At 41.5% G+C, this 14609-nt stretch overlaps 1 protein-coding gene across 1 annotated transcript in view; it reads left to right on the top strand.

Annotated features, from left to right (window-relative positions):
* The window catches only part of ARSB (arylsulfatase B), a 135018-nt gene that overhangs the window by 81821 nt on the left and 38588 nt on the right, over positions 1–14609 (top strand). The window lies entirely within an intron of this gene.

The raw sequence follows: 14609 nt of genomic DNA on the forward strand, positions 1-14609 counted from the left end.
TGGCATCTCGCAGGCATGACTTACTGAGCAACCGTGGAGGTAACTTAGGTAGCTCTCTCCATTCATTCTTCAGGCCACTTAATGCTCTCAGACGCCAACAGGCTGCAGTAGCCCTGTATAAAACATGCCAGGGGCCTCGGGGTCTGAGCTGGGAAGCATTACCTATTCCGCCCTTTGCCCAGGTTCCATCAGAATGCCTCACCTGGAGGCTGTCTTTAGAAAATGGGGCTCTTACATTTCCTTCATTCCCTTCAGTGCTCACATCCCCTCCTTCCTAAACATGGTGGCTCCCCCTTTGTCAAGCTCTCCTTGCTTCTTAGTCCTCTCCAGTCGATGCTAAAAGCCATCACCAGGTCTCCCTGCTCCGAGAATGACCCCCACTCCAGGCACTCCTTGCCATTTTCTTTTTAGACACTTGCCATTTCCAAGCATGCAGATCATCATACTTAAGTGTTGACTATACTTTTCCCTTTTCCTGAAACACTTTCTCTGCCTCTCCACCATTGTTCCTCGCTCCTTAAAACCAGCCCAATGTCCCATCGCTGTGACTGCTTTCCATAAGCCCAGCAGGAGCAGCCATCCCTTCCTCTGTGCGCCCTCCGCAGGCATCTCTGTATAGCATTCACCGGGCTCTCTTGTATGTGCCTTCATTTCCCACTAACCTGAGAGCTCCTGGAAGTCAAGGTCCGTGACTTGTTATCTTCTCATCCTCATAAGTTAACAAAGAGCCAGCACTTAGTAGGCGCTCAGGGATGATTACTTGATGACTGAGTGGAGAAGAGCTAGGATGGAATAAAGACCAAAGTGTCCACATTAAACTTGGAAAGGAAAAGGCCCCAAGACAGGCAGGAATGGCTACATTGTGGGGAAATCTCTGTGTCTGTTGGAGTAAACTTTGGTGAATGAGGGAGGCAAGGGCCAGCCTGGTAGCTATTGGCCTGATGTGGCTATTGAACACTTGAAATGTGGCTAATTGTGGGTGGAGATGTGCTGTAGGTACAAAATGCACATCAGATTTTGCAGACTTAGTATGAAAAAGTAAAATATAACATATATTTACTACTTGTTGAAATGGCATACTTTGGATAGGTTGAGCTAAATGTACTATTAATATGAATGTTACCTGTTTCCTTTTCCTTTTTAATGTGGCTACTAAAAAAACTTTAATTCCTTATGTATTTCTGTTGGTCTAGAAGGGTTATTCTAGAAGGTGCTAGGAAATGACTTGATCAGCTGCACAAGAGAGCCACAGCTGTGACGGCTACTGTGAGGCTGTACTTCGGTGGTTGGTAACCCTTCCTCTGTCCCCGCACACCTAAGGGAGCTGACAGGGTCCAGTCTGTCAGTGGTCCACCAGAGCAGTAGTTCTTAACCAAGGGCCAGTCCTATCAGAACTTCTCCCGGGGTCCAGAGGAAGTAGGGGGAAGGCAGGAGTGGTTTGTAAAACTTCTGAGTAATTTAATGTGCTGAGTATGCTGCCCACGTTATAATGCTTGTAAACTGTTCTGACCCACTAAATCCCATCCATAAATGAAAAGCCTTAAGCCCCCTTCACTCACTAAGATATATTTTGTCTTGGCACCAGAAATGGGAGCTTACGAACTCTGTTCCTGTGTTACCTGGCCATCGTACTGCTTGCTGTGACTTTCACTGTCTTCCCTAAAGTGTCCCCAGCTCCTGTGTAAAAGTTAATAAAGGCATGGGAATCAGAACAGAGAATCGTCTTAGCTTTGCCACCCATAGATTGTAAGGTCTTGAGCAGGTCCCTCCACTTTGCTTGGAGTCAGCTTCCCACATATTAAATATGGACTAAGACCCTTTACTGCTGCTCCCCCTTCCCCCTCCTTGAAGCCCATTCCAGGCCTTCCCTGCCAGCCTGGACTCTTGCTCTGACTTCTGTGCTCAGTGAGGGACACTGTCTGGCCTTGACATTGACACAGAGCACATTCACTATTTGTCTACAGAAACAGGGCAGCTCTCTGTGCCTGCAAGCAGCCGAATGCCCCCTCTTATACACGGACAGCGCCGTGGGCCTTTGCTCCCAGTTTCATATTCATTTTAATCCATTGTACAGCCATTGGAGAAAGGAGAGCTACCTTTGGGGACCTGCTTCTTTATAGGATGGTGTTGTACACCCATGTTCTTTTCTGTGCAATTAATTTGTAGGGAAAAATTAAATCCAGCTATATGAAAATATGTATTTACTAGAGGCCTGATGCACGAAATTCGTGCAAGAGTAGGCCTTCCTTTCCCCTGCTGCCGGCACCGGCTTCCCTCTGGCCGCCGGCAGGTACCTGGGACCGGGTTTCCCTCGCAGCCCCGGCTTCGTCCAGAAGGACGTCCGGTCTAATTAGCCTGTTACACTTTTATTATTATAGATTCACAGCAAAGTCTGAAAATCATGTTTATAGAATCTGTTTTTTTAATATGTTGTAGAGACTTTTGTGGAATAAAGTTAGAAAGCAGCCTATCTAGGGTATAAATTAAGGATTAACAGTTGAGTCAGTGTTATCACAGCAACATCTCTCTGCTTTCTAACGCCAGCACGTCCCAGATTAGGTGTACTTACTGAGAGCAGAGAGGGTAGGGCTCTACCTACACCTTCCCAAAGCCACTTCATCAGTTTCCTCGTCTGTGAAGACTGAACTAAATGATGTCTACAGTCCCTTCCAGCTTCAACATTCTATGGGGTCTCTATATAAATAGGACCTTAAATGAGCAAAGCTGTCCTCAGTTTCTCTCCTTTTTCATCCTGCCAGAAAGGGTGCACTCGGTAACAAGCAGGAATGCAGCCAAAGGCATGGTTGTAATGGGTGAACACAGTGAAACTGTTAGAAACACTGAAAGTGCTAGAATAATTTGAAATGTCATATGATTTTGTTATTACTATATCGTGCCCTTCTTTCTGATCCCTATTCTAAAACATCACTCAGCAATCAACTTTTCTATCTGCTCTCTCTTTTTTAGTGGGTCTTGTTGGGAATGGTGGACCAGTGCCTCCTTCTACCATGAATCACAGAACTAGACACTAGACGTGTCACAGGGAAGCCTGTCTTCTAAGTAGTACCTGATCCCCTCCCAGGCTCACCTCTTGTGTTTAGCAGATACACCCCCTCCCTCTTATTCTAAGAGTATCGGGCACCCCCAGAGGCTCTTCTTACAGGTTTTTTCACAGCCCCATACCCTTGGTAGCTCTACTTGGTTCTAAAGAGCTCTGGCTCCAAACTCCATGCTCCCCCCTGCCACCCTCTCCCCCCGCCCACCTCCCCATCCCCCCCACCCCCCACCCCCCTACCCCTGCTCCGTCCCCACTCTAGCCAGTGTGCCTCAGACCAGGAGGAAAAATTAGTTCAAAGGCATTAGATCAACCTGCAGGCCCCAGGCTTGATCGGGTCTGTTCTGAGGTAATGACCCTACTTCACCTGCAACCACAGCTGCCCTGGCAGTCAGGTGTGGCATTCTGTGCATCGTTAGCATTCTCACGTGCCTCTGCTGGTGTAACACACATATGCCTGACGCACAATCACACAGGAAGCACTCAGATTCTGCCGATAGAGCTCCACTAGAGACGAAGCGCACTGACAGATGTTAGCATTTTCCACCCACCAACAGCCAGGTCTTCAAAGTGATCCTGTCCAAGTTCGTTACTACTTCATTTAAAGGGCCTCCTCTCTTTAAAGTTTATAATGAGATGTTATTTCTGCTCATGATTGCAGGGGGAAGGAACATCCTCCCTGCCCTCTCCTCTCTCATGCGCTATTTTCTGTGTAAAATTGCCAAATCTATACTTGAGACCCAAGGTTGTCCCAGTTCGCATGCTCGGGAGCTGCTCCTTGTATCCTCTTCAGAGAAGCATTCAAATCCGTTTCCTGACATTGGGTTGCCATCCCCAAGGTCACTGATCAGTGATGCTGTCTGCCCGCGACATGCATGGAACTGTTGTAGGCACTAGAGATCAGTAAGCCCTTACGTTTTGGTAGAAACTCGCCTGGAAGAGGGCATGACACAGCGTCCCACTTCCCACTTGACGGCTGTTTGTAGTTACCAACTGCCCGGAGCTACATGCAGCCTCGTTAGCCTGCCTCCCCTCAGCACAGTTGCAATGCCCTCCTTTAGTCACTCTCATCTTCCTTTGCTTCTCTAATTCTTGCTTAGGGCCCCATTCACATTTCTACTTCTCCACAAAGTTCTCCTTGATCCCTCCAAACTTGAGTCCCTTGAGTTTCTCTGGAGCATCCTAGGACATGGAGCTCTCGCTACCTCATATTGCAATTATTTATATTCATGTGTCTCCCCTACCCAGAGCTATAAGCTCCAAGGAGGCCAAGATTTCAACTGTATAACTATCTCAATGCCTTATATATGAGAGATTTTATATATACTGAATGAGTGCATGCTAATAAATCAGTCCTTTAAGTAGCTTATCATTCACTGAATGAGTTAGAATAAATCTGGCAAGAGTAGTAACATCATATATTATTTTCAAAGCACTTTTATTTCTTTCTGAGAAGTAGCAACACAGAGGCAACTTTCTACCTTTCAGCCTGACGTTAGATGTTGAACAGAGTAAAATAAGTTAGGTGGGACACATGAGGCACATCAACTCTCAATGATGAGATTGCTCACCATAAAACACCAAGGGTAGAAGGCACCTTGCATTTAGTTCATCCATCCTCTTTATAACCCAAAAAGAGAAACTGAGGCATCGGGCACACACAGCTAATACATAAGAAAGCTGGAACTCAGGGATCTCCAGGTCCTGGCCTCACACATAGGTCACATCCTACTGATTTCAGCGGTCTCTTTGCTTTCTGTTCTACACTGGTTTGCAGGAAAGGGGCACCCAGATCTTAGTTACAGCCATGTCACTCGAATAACAGCATGTTTAGAGCCTTATACACTTAAATGAGACTGGGAAAGTGGCTCTAGTAGTTACAAGAGCGGTTCCACGTATCTAGATGATAGCAACTTCTGTTTGCGTTTTTATTCCAAACCTTTTTAAAAAGTTATTTGTAATTGACATACAGGATTGTATTTGTTCCAGGTATACCACATAGTGACTCAACATTTATGTACTCTGGGACATGATCACCACAATAAGTCTAGTGAGCATGTGTCCCCATACCTAGTTACTATGATGTGGTTGACTCTGTTCCCTGCACTGTATGTTACATCCCCACGACCTAGCAGCGTCTACTGGAGAGGCTGGCTATGGAAACCTGCCGGTGCCTTGAGGTAATTACATGTGAGGTTGGTGATGAAGCAGGGGAACAAGGTGTGGGCACAGGGCAGTGTAACCTGATGCAACATGCAGCATTCTGGGGTTTCGGGAAGACCTGGGTCTGAATGCCAGCTTTGACCTACTTCCTGTGAGCCTGTGGGTAAGTTCTTTGTTTCATCACCTATAACTTGAGGGCAGGTATAGCTGTCTCCTGTAAATAAGTCCAAACAACAGTTAACAGCAATTAGAGTCTGGCTGTTGGGATGAAGTGTCTGTGCTTCTTACTTTCTGTATTTCTGCCGTTTTAATTTTTAGTAATGAGCACATGTAGCTTTCATAAGCAGGAATGAAGCCTGTTCATACAGATTTATTTTGAACACCCAGTGCAGAGGGTGCTTCTGAGATTGGAATGTCCGGGAAGCTGCTGGGTTCTCATGAGTGGGAGGTGGGGCCTCCCTGTGCCCACCTGTCCTGGTCAGAGACGGGCGGTGTGACAGCATTTCTCCCCAGCTGCCTGCCTGAAACCCCGGCTGCCTATTCTCATTCCTTCTCTTCATCGGCCACAGGGGCTCATTGTACAGCTTGTCACAGAGTGAGCAGAATTTTGTGTCTTCTCCAGCTGCCGATACTTGTCCTTGGCCGCGCGTCACATTTTCCTTGGTGTGGGTCGGTGCGTGCCCTCCATCACAGAGCCTGGACACAGATAATCGGCTCCTTTTTGATTTTCAAAGGCTTTTAGTACTCCCCACTTGGGGCGTACAAAAGTGTATTTGGAAATGTGGCTTTTTCTGTGCCGAAGGCAGTCCCATAAGCCTCGTAGCCCATCCACCCCACTTCACACAGTGCATCTCAAGTAACATACATCAAACCTTCACTGTTAACACTTGGTGCTGGCGTACTGGCTTTCATCCTGAGAAAATAAATACACCACACCAAACCCACAGCACTTTAAAAACTCTAATTAATCCTCACCACAGACCTAGGCTATACAGAAATGCCAAATCCCACTACCCAGTTTTATGTTTGGAGAAATTAGGGCAAGCAACTTTCTTAAGGCTTCCCAGGGCCAGAGAGCAGAAGCTGCCCTGCCGCTGGGAGAAGGGCAGTTGGCCAGGGCCAGCTGCCTCGCTGGATTTTCTCCTGCAAACACCATGTGGTTACTTGCCCAGAACCCCATTTACACATCAGCTTTTATTCCCCCTCCCCCCCACCAGGGTTACAATGATGCCAAGTTCTCCCGTTTCCAACTGTCCACTTATTTATTTGCTTACTTTTATTTAATTCTGGTAGAGCCTAGAAATTTTAGCCATGGCTTCCAAGAGTAGCCTGGCTACTCTAGCTGGTTAAAAGGTCTGGGCTGATCTTGACACTCAACACAAAAGTAGACGACCCTCCAAACAGTTCCTTTCAGACCCAGCAGCTGTGCCCGCCCAGGTGTGTTCGAGATTTGGGAATATCCAGGCTCCGTCTTTTTTTTCTTTCTTCCTTTCTTTCTTCCTTTCTTCCTTCCCTCCCTCCCTCCCTCCCTCCGTCCCTCCCTCCCTCCCTCCCTCCCTTCCTCCCTCCCTCCCTCCCTCCCTTCCTTCCTTCCTTCCTTTTCTTTCTTATCCTTCATTTCCCACCTTGCTGAGATAAGCTCTGTCTTTTCTCTCCCAGTAAACTAGACATCTTCCTTCCTCACTTCCCTAACTTACAATCTGTAAGGCTTAGTGTATACACCTTTCTTGAAATAGTCAACCATAAAATTCTGGGAAAACATGAAACCTCACTAAATTTTATGGGACATGTCCAATGAAATTAAAATGTAGTCATTTCACTTTCTAAATATTTATTAATCTAGTCAAAATTTTTTAGAGGCTATAGGGCACTTATGTATAAGGCTGAAATGAAACTTTTAAAAACACTTGTGAGAGAAAACTGAGTATGTAATGCTTTCAACAAAATTTTAATTTTAAAAAAAGAAAAGAAAGCTGAGTATATGGTCTACGTTAGGTCACTCATAGGGCAAGATGTTAGTAACAGGCATTTATAGACTGAAGTCTGTTACCTCTGGCAGCAAATGTAGGGATTGAATACATGTACCTTGTTTTTTAAGAGTCTTTTGAATGAGAGGAAAAAATATACACAGTTATAAAATACACAGTTAAAATAACAGTTATAAAATAGCAAGAAATGATAATGAAATAAATGGAATAAACAGGGTGGGGCAAAAGTAAATTTATAGTTGTTCATATGGAAAATAATACAAGAATCCTGTATAATAAAATCCTAATATGCAAATCAACTGAATGGCAGAATGATTGGCAAAATGACTGGTTGCTATGATGCGCTTTGACCACCAGGGGCGCTTTGACCACAGGAGCTGTCCCCTGGTGGTCAGTGCGCTCCCACAGGCGGAGCACTGCTCAGCCAGAAGCGAGCTCACGGCTGGTGAGCACAGTAGTGATGGCAAGAGCCTTTCTTGCCTCTGCTGCAGGTGGGTGGTAAGGAGCGAGGGGTCCCGGACTGCGAGAGCACTGGACTGCGAGAGAGATGTCTGACTGCTGGCTTAGGCCTAATCCCCCCCTGGGCCTAAGCCAGCAGGCAGACATCCCCCAAGGGGTCCTGGACTGTGAGAGGGCGCAGGCTAAGCTGAGGGACCTCCCCCCAACCCAGTGCACACATTTTGTGCACTGGGCCTCTAGTTAATAAATAAAAATTTAAGAATAAGCTTTGTTTTGCATACTCACAACTAGAAACCTACTTTTACCCCGCCTGTGTAAGCACTAAGGAGCAATAAATAATGAGAGGCATTAGGCTAGATTTCTTCAAAAAGTATAGTTTTAAATTTGTCTATCATTTCAACAACTTTAGTTATATCTTTTCTTGATTTTAATGTGAATGAAAGAAAACAATAGTTAACACTTTATTAATTTTTTATCAATGCTGGTACAAATTACTATATACGTAATGCCTTAAGGCAAAACAAATTTATCATAGAATTCTGTAGGCTAAAAGTCAGAAATGGGTCTCATGGGACAAAACCTCAGAGTGTCAGCAGGGCAGCATTCCTTTCTGGAGGCTCTAGGAGAGAATCCATCTCCTCCTTTTCCAGCCTCGAGAAGCTGTGCACCTTGCTTAGCCCATAGCCTCCTTCCTCCATTCAATGCCGGCAGTGGAGGGTTGAGTCCCTCTCATAGGACATCCCTCCAACCTTGCTCCCATTATCACATCTCCTCCTCTGACCTCTTCCACATTTTAAGAACTCTTGTGATGATATCAGGCCCACCTGGATAATCCAGGGTAATCTCCACAGGTCAAGGCCAGCTGGTTAGCAACCTTAATTCCTCTTTGCATGTAATTTACGGCTTCTGGGGTTAGGACAAGAGTAGTTTATAATCTTGTTGTAGAGAAGAACAAAAACATACAAAAAGTTAAAAGAAAAATCAAGTAACAGTTCAAAACAACAGTGGTAGAGACATTACAAGTTAGACGTGGTGAATTGCCAGATGATTTCCACGGCGCCTCATAGAGAACTGCACAAGAGCAAAGGAGGGATAATCACACAGGCTAGTTATGAAGGGAAGGGAGCCTTGCTCTGAACCTGGAAGTAGGAGTTCCTGAGATGGAAAAGCCATCTTGGGCATAGGAGAGTGTGAGTAAAAGGGTGTGTGTACGCCTGTTCCAGGGGCAAAGGGAAGGTGGGAAAGATGAATGAGGTTGTGTGCCAGACCAAGGAGATTAGGTTTGATCTTGTCTGCAATGGGAAGCTCCCTGTTTGTTTTTTATACAGACAAGTAACACATAGGAGGGGTTTTGTGTAATAGTTTTGAAAAATACAAAAAAGCTCAGAGACAAAAGTAGAAATCACTCTAATCCCACTCTCCTGCCTGCCCCCAAAGTAAGCATTGTTAATAGTTTAGTGTGCTTTTCCTATTCTCTTTCTCTCTCCCCCTCCACTCGCTCACTGATGCACACATTTATTTACACAGGTTCTTATAGAATTTAATCATATGATATATTATTTTATTGCCTAATTTTTAGCATAATTAAGTATAGAAACTTTTCATCTTTACAAATTATGTGTAATAATTTTATTAATGGCTGCATGTCATGGTATTTCTGACATGTGTCTACCATTCTAACATGTGGAAATACTTCACTTAGCCATTACCTACTTTTGCATTTGTTAGGATATTTCCAGTTTTTCATTAATATAAATAAAGCCCCAGTGACCATCTATTATTTTAAGAGGATAATGCCTAAAACAAAATTCCTGGGGTAAGAGGCATAAACATTTTGAAGATCTTTTGATATATGTGGCCCAGTTGCTTCCCTGAAATATTGTATAAGTTGACAGATCTACCATCACTACATAGGAGTGCTTATTTCTTGGAATCTTGGCTAGAGGGAATATTAGCATTTTTTAAACATGTGCCAATTTTATAAATAAAATAATGTATTTTAATTTTAATTTCTTTGATTACTGCTGAGGTTAGGCTTATTTTTCATGTTTATTGAATATTTGGGGGCCATAATTACTAACTTCCCATGCTTAGGAAAAAGGTTTTTCTTATCAATTTATAAGAACTTTTTATATCTATAGTAGTAGTAGTAAATTTTTGTAGCAAATTTTTTAAATTTTACTTTATGGCATTTTCTAAATTTAAAAATTTTAAACTTTCATTTTATAGAATTCTTCCATTGTGTTCAAAAATTTCCCAGCAGTGTGGCTCAGTGGTTGAGCATTGGACCTATGAACCAGGAGGTCATGGTTCGATTCCCAGTCAGGGCATATGCCCGGGTTGCGGGCTCAATCCCCAGTGTGGGGCATGCAGGAGACAGCCAATCAATGATTGTCTCTCATCGTTGATGTTTCTATCTCTCCCTCTCCCTTCCTCTCTGAAATCAATACAAATATATTTTAAAAATAAATAAATAAAATAAGATTTTAAAAAGATTATTCATTCTGAGTTCAATCATTCACTTATATCTTCTAGTCCTATCTGGCTCCTTTAAAAAAAAAAAAGTTTCAGGTATAATAGAAGTAATGCAAAATAGGTTTACAGTTTTAAAATAGTAAAATCAATATTGTAATGCCCACCATCTTGAAAAAGGTTTAGATTTTGATTGAAATTACATTGAGAGATAAGTTTGGAGTATGTTGTCATTTTTTACAATATTACGTCTTTCCACACTGTATATCTCTACTTTGATGTAATCTTCTCTAATGACTTCCTGTAAAATTTTACAATTTTCAAGATTTTTAAATTAAATTTGTTTTCAGGTACCTTATGTTTTTGTTACTACCATACATGGTTCTTTTTTCTTTTTGAATTATGTTAGTTGTTAGTGTATAGGAATACAATTGACTTTTGCATATTCAGTTGAGATTTGATCTTATGTTGAGTACATGACATCGTTAAGCCTTATTATCAAGTTTAATACCTTGTTGGTTTTGTATATTATCTGTGAATAATGGCAATTTGTTTGTTTGTTTGTTTCCAAGCCTATACCTTTTCCTTGTCTGTTGTACTGTTGTTTTCAGTATTGCATAAAAGTGGTGATATCAGGCATCCTTGTTTATTCCCAGTCTCAGAGGGAAAGCTTTCAATGTTTACCATTAAGTATAATATCTGTTATAGATTTTTTTATATTCTTTCTCAGAGTGAGAAAACACCCTTCTATTCCTAGTCTGTCAAATTTTAAAAAATTATAAATAAGTGCTTTTTCAAAAATTTTCTGTCTGTAATAATATTGTCATATAGTTTTCTCCTTTGACTTGTTTATTTTTATGTTAAGTTTGCATTTTTGAGATACACTCAACTTATACATTACTAGATCTAACTTGCTAAGATTAGCATTTTTATATTCCTACTTATACATAAGTATATACTAAAATTATGATTTCTTGTGCTATCTTTGAAAGGTTTTGGTCAGGCTCATGCTGTTTCCAGTGAATAACGTGATAGTGTTCCTTCTCTCTTTTGGTGTCTTCTGGAAGAGTTTCTGTGAACTGGGGATATTTGGTGGTGTGGTGTTTTTTTTTTCACCAGCTTTATTGAGATATTTGACACATAACATTATGTATATTTAAGGTGTACAGTGTGATGATAAATATTTATATTGCAAAATGATTACCACTATAAGATTAGTTAGCATATCCATTACCTCACATAGTTACCCCTTTTGGGGAGAGCAATCGTAAGAACATTTGTAATTGCTCTTTAGTAACTTTCAAATGTACAATACATATTGTTAACTGTATTTACCACACTTTAGGTCCCCAGAAATTTTCATTTTATAATTGGAACTTTATACCTTTGACCACCACTTCCCATTTTTCCTACCCCCCGACTCCTGGAAGTCATCAATACTGTCTGTTACTATTAATTCAGTTTAAAATGTGGTATCAGTTAAAGAACTAAAGGTTTTATTTCATATTTTCAGCATCATGTATGAATTATTCATTATTACTCACTGCCTTAGCCTTAGTTCACAGAAAGTAAAGCATGACACAAAGACTTGCATATAGTCAGTTACTATAGTCAGTCCCAGGGTGCAGGAATAAGGAACAGATTTAATTTTATTTAAATTACTTATAGATTTCAGTGCTTACTTCCTTTTACTATAATTCATATTATCTTGAGATAGAATTTTTCTTCTTATTTTGTTTTATTGGTTGGTTTGGGTACATCTTTGAATTATCTTCTTTCCATGGGAATGCCATGGGTGATGTGCTTTGGGAGGCCTTGCATATTTGAGAACATTGTATGTCTTTCTGTTACTTACTGCACATATTGCAACTTTATTGGGTAAATAATCCCAAAGTTACAAATTTTTCCTTCAAAATTCTGTAAACATTGCTCATAGTCATTGGCATCTATTGTTACAGAAAAGCAATCTCAATACAGTCTGGTATCCTTGCTTTGGAGGTATCCAGTTTTTCTCCTCCTGCCTGGATAATTATAGTGTTCTGTCTTTGGTACTGATAGTCAACTATATATCTAGTGTATTTTGGATTTATTTCATCGGTTCTTCCTGGTACACAGTGATCACTGCACAATTTAAGCTGTTTTATCCCAGGAAAGCTTAAATCTGATATTTCTTTGGATTTTATCTCTGTTAAAAATAATTCGGTCTTTTGGGGAGTACCCCTTATATGTATTTTGCATGACCTTATATATTGTACATGTTCTTTCACTACTCATTTTCATCTCTTTGCCCTTTTGTCCTATTTTCTGGGGTGAGTTCCAGAACGAGATTTTACAGATCTCATTCTGATTCTCTCTTTTTAAAAAAAAAAAAAAAAATATTTTATTGATCTTTTACAGAGAAGAAAGGAGAGAGATAGAGAGCCAGAAACATCGATGAGAGAGAAACATCGATCAGCTGCCTCCTGCACACCTCCCACTGGGGATGTGCCCGCAACCCAGGTACATGCCCTTGACCGGAATCGAACCTGGGACCCTTCAGTCCGCAGGCCGACGCTCTATCCACTGAGCCAAACCGGCTTCGGCCATTCTGATTCTCTTTAATGCTTCCAGTGGCATTTCAGAATGTAGTATGGCAAATCTCTTGCCTTGCTACCTTTCTACAGGCTTTCCAGTTCTTCTTACTAACAAAAAATGATCAATATTATCTTTTTTGCCTCTTCTTTCATAGTTAATATTTCACTTGATAGTGTTAAGCACACAAAGTTGCTGCTGCCAGTTTATTCTTTTTCTTCAGTAAACAGTCTCAGGTATGCTGTGTCTCTACCGCCACAGTTATATGTTCCTCTCCTTTTTAAGTTTTGAAATATGTTCATATTTCTGTATGTTTTCATGTTTCATGCTGGTATTAGTTTGTTACTGAGTATAAATTAGCTGGGCTTTGGTAATGATGGATTATCTTTAGGTTCCATCTCTGCAAGCTATTAGAATAATCTCAAATATAAAAGCAGGAGGATCTATTTATATAAGATATATAGAGTTAATTCAGTGATGCAAAAGCCTATGGATGAGGAGAAGTGGTCAGTGCAGTGGGCCATCCAAATAAAAAAAAAATAATCTCTAGGTGCTCTCTTTGTATTTGATGGAGCCATTGCGATGGACCCAGTGTTATGGTCTCCTCTCATCAGCCTGGATGCTATTCCAGGCATGCTATACCCAGCCCCTTTCCTGGTACTACTGTACCCTGCATTAATGTGGACCTGCTGCAAGCAATCTATCTGTCCAGTGTGCTGCAGATACTCTCGGGCTTTCTGGATTGGATGACTCCTAATATTCTTGACCCAGAGCAATGAAAGAGTTTTCCACATGGAGACTTTCTTTTGGTCCTGTGACCTGCCCTGATTTCCAAATTAGGAATGTTTGTGAAGGTCTGCTAGTATATTTCTTACTTACCTCCTGAGCACCATGCTATTTTCCTCAGGAAAGGAGCTTCCAGTCAGCTTTAGCCCCTGTTGTTAAATATGAGAGTTGTTAGGTAACTGTACTAGCTGCCCTCTTTCCTAAATGTTTCCACATAAGCAGTTTTGAACAAGGTACAGACAAGATTAAATAAGGTACTTGAGAGAAACCACATGAGGGGAAATAAAAAGAAGAAACTAATGTTGACACTGTGCTTTAGGCACTGTCCAGGCCCCATCCCATCCCGCATTACTGTCTTTAGCGTGCATATCACCATCTGGCATAATTTTATTATAAATATTTAGTTATCATCTTACACTCCCATCTATAATAAAAGAAGCGTAATATGCAAATCAACCGAACGGCCATCCGGATGTCCTTCCAGACGACCTTCCGGATGACCTTCCAGACAAAGCCAGGGCTGCAGCTGTGAGATTGAGGCAGCCGCCACGGCTGCAAGGGAGGGATCGAGGCAGCCACCATGGCTGCGAAGGCCTACTCTTGCACGAATTTTGTGCATTGGGCCTCTAGTTAAAATATAAGATCCATAGGGCAGACATGTTTGTTTCCTGTATTCATTACTGTACCCAAGTGTCTAGAACAGTGGCACAACTAAAAGCAGTTGCAAAATAAATTTTCTTCTTTACTTAAATAAAAATGTTAAAAAGAAAGACTTTAACAGATATTTTAAAAAGAAATTGGATGTCAGAGGCGCTTGATTTGTGATAGCTAATATTTCTTTATAAAATAAGACAAAAAACTTAGATTTCACTTAATTGATGGCAAGTTTAAGAGATTTAAGTTTCCTTGAGTCTGACACTAGTGTAATTTATATGACACAAACATGAAGTCGTGATATTTGACTACTTATAAAAATTCATTACAGAGCCTTTTTATATCATTTTGTAAAAGCTCCTTCCAGCAAATAATTTGCTGCATATCTGACTTTCAGCTCCTTTCTCTAAAGAGAAAATAAGAATAAAAGAGGAAGGAGAAAGAAACTCGGCTCAGTTATA

The sequence above is a fragment of the Myotis daubentonii genome, chromosome 4 (genome assembly GCF_963259705.1).
Source record: "Myotis daubentonii chromosome 4, mMyoDau2.1, whole genome shotgun sequence".
Lineage (NCBI taxonomy): Eukaryota > Metazoa > Chordata > Mammalia > Chiroptera > Vespertilionidae > Myotis > Myotis daubentonii.